The sequence below is a fragment of the Pseudochaenichthys georgianus genome, chromosome 13, assembly GCF_902827115.2.
Source record: "Pseudochaenichthys georgianus chromosome 13, fPseGeo1.2, whole genome shotgun sequence".
In the NCBI taxonomy this organism is placed as follows: Eukaryota; Metazoa; Chordata; class Actinopteri; order Perciformes; family Channichthyidae; genus Pseudochaenichthys; species Pseudochaenichthys georgianus.
The window spans coordinates 22,528,975-22,534,658 of NC_047515.1; the positions used below are offsets into that span (position 1 = coordinate 22,528,975).

The window sequence follows — 5,684 nt, forward strand, 5'->3', positions numbered from 1 at the left end:
TCAGGTCACGCCAATCTGCGTGAGAGCTCATGACACCCCTTTATACACCATCAATAACAAGAAGGGCATTTTCCTGCTTGAAAATAAGTCTCAGGAGACGAGATGAAATTTAAGATTAGTCAAATGTTTTATGCGAGACAATGTTGATTTTAATATTTGAATAACAATTTCTGGCAATTAATCTGAAATCACATAGGAGATTGGTATTTTGGGTCTGCATATAATTGTATTATTTTGTTATTTGCATATATACATATTGGTTGAAATTATGGTACATTGCATTCTATTAAAAGGAGTCATCTCAATATGCTACATTACACAGTAAAATAACTCACAGTTGGAAACACTAAAATAAACAAATATAATTGTAGGGTTCCATCATTATTTTAGGGCTCCCTTTCCCATTATATATTTTTTTGTATTCCTCTCTGGTTTGAGTAAGATGATATAACATTTTGGGATGAAAATACAAAAGAGCAGTCCAAAACTGGAGGACAGAATAGCAAATATCTCTACAGCAACACTAAACTTTCCAGGAGAGCTTACATACGCTGGGATGAAAGTGATCCATACAGCGCAGAATATCAGCATGCTAAAGGTGATACACTTGGCTTCATTAAAGTTATCAGGCAGTTTCCGAGCCAGAAAAGCAAGAATGAAACATAAAATGGCCAGTAGTCCTATGTACCCAAGTACAGACCAAAAGCCCAAAGCTGAGCCCAAAGCACACTCTAAGATTATTTTGTCTTTGAAGTCTTTAAAATTCTTAAAAGGAAAAGGAGGAGAAATTGTTAACCAGAGGATACATATCATTACTTGTATTAGAGTGAAACCCAGAACAGTTAGTTTCTGCTGAGCAGGCCCAAACCACTTCATCATATTACTGCCTGGAAGAGTAGCCCTGAAGGCCATTAGCACCACTATAGTTTTCCCCAGAACACAAGAGATACAGAGGACAAAGGTGATGCCGAATGCTGTGTGTCGCAGCATGCAAGACCAATCTGAGGGCCGACCAATGAAGGTCAGAGAACACAGGAAACATAGCGTCAAGGAGAAGAGCAGCAGGAAGCTCAGCTCAGAGTTGTTAGCCCTGACGATTGGAGTTTTCCTGTATCTGAAGAAAATGAATGCCACAACAGCTGTGATGCATGTTCCAAATAAGGATGCTGCAGTGAGCAGCGCTCCCATAATCTCTTCGTATGACAGAAACTCTGCCTCCTTCTTTACACAGGCATCTCTTCTTTCATTTGACCAGAACTCAGGGTGACACCGCACACAGGTGACAGAATCTGAAAAAAATAAAAATGTGGTAAACATTATGTATAATTATTTTTTAACTTTGTATTTGTCCCTACGTTGCATATTTTCTATGCATACAAGACAGTACAGCACATAATAATCATATAACATGTTTTGCTTATTTGTACAATCACAAGATCTTCCCAGGGATTTCTATGAATTTCTATGAATAATGAAATTATTTATTTTTAGACTTGAAGTAGAAACATTTATTTTACATTGGTGCTTTGACATAATGCATTAATCCTTAGGAAGACTTTTGCATATATTTATATAGCTGACTTCAGAATTCTGTCTCATTATGTATCATTTGTTATGTAACGATATTGTGTTTTTTTCTTCTTAAAGGACTGCATGGTTTTGAAATCCCCCAAAAACCCACTGCAATTTCTTAAAATGAACGATACATGTTTTGTCTTGCATTTATGTAACTACACCTGTAATGTTGCTGATATCTCCCTCTGCACATCTTATACAGTCATAGCAGCAGACAGGCATTCCTTTTTGGAGAACCTTGCGAGTTCCTGGAAGACATTTTTCACTGCAAACTGACACAGGCACCTGTGGGATCAAATCGACTATGAGAAGAAAGAAAAAGATCGGCCTTCACTTTGATTACTGTGTTGCCTTTTTATATTTCTATTTAAAATGTTGATGCTTAAAAAACATACATTATGACGTGCATGACTAACTGTGTCAATTTCATATTTATAATGAAACAAAAAGACTGTAATTAGCAACGACAGTGATCTTACGGTATTTTACCTGTTGAGAGTTCTGTGTCCAAGTTATAGACTCATTTTGCAGATGTAGCTGTTTGTTTGCAGGTAAAGATGCATCATAAAAGCCAACTGTGACAAACTCCACAATGTCATTTTCTCTTGGCTTCCAATTTATAATTTCATACTTTGCTGCTGGGTCTCCATTTTCATTGAAGTAAACCTCTTCTCCTTCCTTTGTTTTAAACTGAATAGTTCTTATGTGCTGTAAAATCTGAAAAACAAATATCTGTCAATGCAGAACATAATTTGAAGAATGTGTTGTGGTCCAAGTGTTTTAAAAGCATGAGAGACAGCAAAAGTTTAATTTACGTTATTGTAAACATGTTCCTTGTTGATGTGAGTTAATGTAAAAACTTCAGTAACATTGGTGTTCAACTCACCGTAAATGGATCTAGCTGCACCTTGGCGTTACATGTTTTGTTACAGCTGAGGATAAAATGAAGTGCGTGGGCCGCAGCATACACTCCTTTATAGACATTGTTAAAGATAGGCATCAGAGACATATCGGTGAAGCTGTTTTGAACTTCAGTCAAATCTTCACGTCCAGTACATTCTTTCTGATTTCTTGATGAAGACTTTGACTGCTTGAACTTACAACTAAATAACGTCTCATAAAACGTTGTAAACATTTCGTTACTAGATACATTGAGCGGCCTCACATCCAACATGAACTCCCTCATGCCACTGACATGTGCTTCGGGGATGGACAGGCCTATAGCACCGTCTAAAATGTGACGCTTATCCACGGTTGCAATTTGTGAATCAAAGATCCAGCTCTCAGAGCCTACCCACTGGTACCCAGTCAAGTTGTGGTGAGAAAGATTAAGTAGTATCACATCCAAATCCTTGTGGGAGAGGAAAGCAATGATCACCTTGGAAGTGGAAGCCTTGATAATGTCAATTATCTTTTGTATTTTGTCTGGTGGATCGGTTCTAAAGAAGGACACAGAGTACTCAAGACAGATGCCAAGCTGCTGGGCCATTTCTGTGAATGTGGCCATACCGTTGTTTCCATAATCATCATTTGTTCTAATAGCTCCTACCCAAGTCCAACCAAAATGCTTCACCAGCTGTGCCAGGGCTCTGCTCTGGTAGTAGTCACTGGGTATTGTTCTGAGGAAGGATGGGTACTTGGATTTATCACTGAGACAGGCACAAGTAGCAAAGTGGCTGATCTAAAAGAAAAAAACAAGTTATATCCCAAGTTAAAGATTCAGGATATAAAATAGTTATACAGCCAACTACAATCCCTTTTGCTATACATAGTTGCAATAGTTGAATATTAATAATATCAAAGAATCTTACCCACCATTGGAATATGAAAGGATCCGATGGCAGTAGCCATAGCCATGCAAGGAGAGGAAGAAGTTTCTCCCATAATGGCCTGCACTTGGGCAGGTCTTGTACATGGTACTTCAGAGGGTTGTGATACAACTTCATTACCATTTGCAAAAGCCAATGCAACCCTCACACTTTTGGCAATTGAGCCACAGGAATCATAGATCCTATAGCCCAAAGAGATGCCAGGCAATAGGTGCTGTTATTAATCTCCTCTACGGCAAATAGCATAGCCTGGGCAAACTGGAACCCTCTGAAATCCAAGCTTGATGCAAACAGTTAATAATAATTAGTTACAAAAAGTCCATGCAGTAGAAAGAGTGGCACAGTACATGGAAGTATTTGATGATAACATCACACACAACAGGAGTATATCTTCATTTAAATATTCAATGTTATAACCTTTTGCAAATGTGAAGCAAAATATTGATATGGTATACTGTTACCTGGTGCATTGCAGTGGCAGTGGTTTGTCCATGTAGGAATCCCGTCTGTTCTTCCAGCTGCTGTGGAAAGAGAAGATTCCCCCCAACATTATGTCCCCATCCTTAAACATCCGAGGGATCTCAGGGTCCCCTCTCTGTGTGCACACTGGCTCCTCAGCCTGAGAGAAAGATGCCATCAGCAACAGATGTAAGAGTGCCCATCCCTGCTCTGGCCACCTCTGTGTGGATGACATACTGTTTGAGTGAGCCAAAACAATTCATTGGCATCACATGAACCCCAATGTAAATTTAAATTGGACACTTGTATTTATATATTTTGGAGAAACTTGGGAAAGAATAATGGAACATTGATGTTTTATCTCTGTGGATAAGCCTACCTGAGAGTTCCTGCACTACTACTCTCAGTAGTTAAACAAATAGAGCATTATTAATTTGCTAATGCACTTACACGTCAAACATAGGAAGAACATTCAAAGGTCAGAGGGTTGCACACTTTTTATTCCTCCAAATGAAATAACTTTTATATAAACATGCACCAGTGACGAACCGTCAGGGCCTTCAAGGTATTCAGAGAATACCCTGGAACACTCAGATAAAACAAACAACAAATCAATTTAATTATATAAATAACACGTACATAAAATGAATAAATTAGAATCGTATCTGTGTTGTTGATCTGTAATATTACAGTGTTATGTTGATTTGTTTGTCCTTCTCGGTCCATGCACTACGCATTTCAGTGGTTTTGTGTTAGACAATAAAAGCAACCAATCAGATATTTGTCTGGGTCTCTGGGTAGAATATTCTTCAACCAAGGTATTCTATATCCTTGATAGAATGCTCTGGCCGTTGCACTGAATGAGAGCATACCTTTGGATTGACAGTTTGATCAGCCAATCATATATTGATTTGCAGCCAATGGGCGTATTCTTTCAGAGTTTTCCTCGGTTCCAAGGTATTTTAGAAGGCCCGGTAGTTCAGTGGCTCGAGACAGAGGATCTAGATAAATGCCAAGAAGGAATTCATATGCCATTTTATTGTTTTTAACGTTGAAATGGCAAGTGCAACAGGTGAAGATGATGTTGTTGCGGAATTGTTGTGAGTACCCTTTTCAAGACGACAATTCAGTGAAAAGACGGACATTATAACGGTGGGGGGCGCGGCGGTGGCAGCGGAGGGTGTGTGTGTGTCTACAGAAGGTCCAGTTGTGATAGACACGGTTCACCACTGACATGCACACATTGTGAAACATTACCAATACTATAACGTTGGTAAATGTTCTATCACTTTTATTTTTCACTTGTATGTTATTGTGAAGTTCTTGTCAAAGCCTAACAGTATGGCAGGGTTGCCAACTCTCACGCATCTGGCGTGTGACACACGCTTTCACTCTCAATCTCACGCTCTCACGCTGCCCAAACTATTCTCATGGCAAAAACAAGATGGACCGGCGATCGGTTTTGGTTGGTTATAGAGTGGAGAAGTCACGCCCATCTACTTCCGGTCCATGGGACCTTATTTCGGAAAAATAATGTATTGAAGTCAATGGAGAGAGAAAACTTTTCTTTCGATCCCGTTTGAATTGTGCCATGAATTACACATGTGATGTTTGTCAATCTTAAAAATAATTTCCATTTAAAAAAAGTCACAGTTTGTCGTAAAACTGTTGAAATATAAGACTATGAAAAATACGCAACTAGAAAGACTACAAATCCCAGAGTCGTAAGTGATGTCACAATTGTTTTCCTCCACTAAGAGATAGCGAAGATCAGCGCCATATAGATATTTCTATCTATATGGCGCTGGTTAAGATAAGATA

At 38.8% G+C, this 5,684-nt stretch overlaps 1 pseudogene; it reads right to left on the minus strand.

Moving 5' to 3' along the window:
• Positions 1-381: 381 nt before the first annotated feature.
• Positions 382-4,056, minus strand: LOC117457459 (extracellular calcium-sensing receptor-like; annotated as a pseudogene).
• Between the last annotated feature and the right edge of the window lie 1,628 nt (positions 4,057-5,684).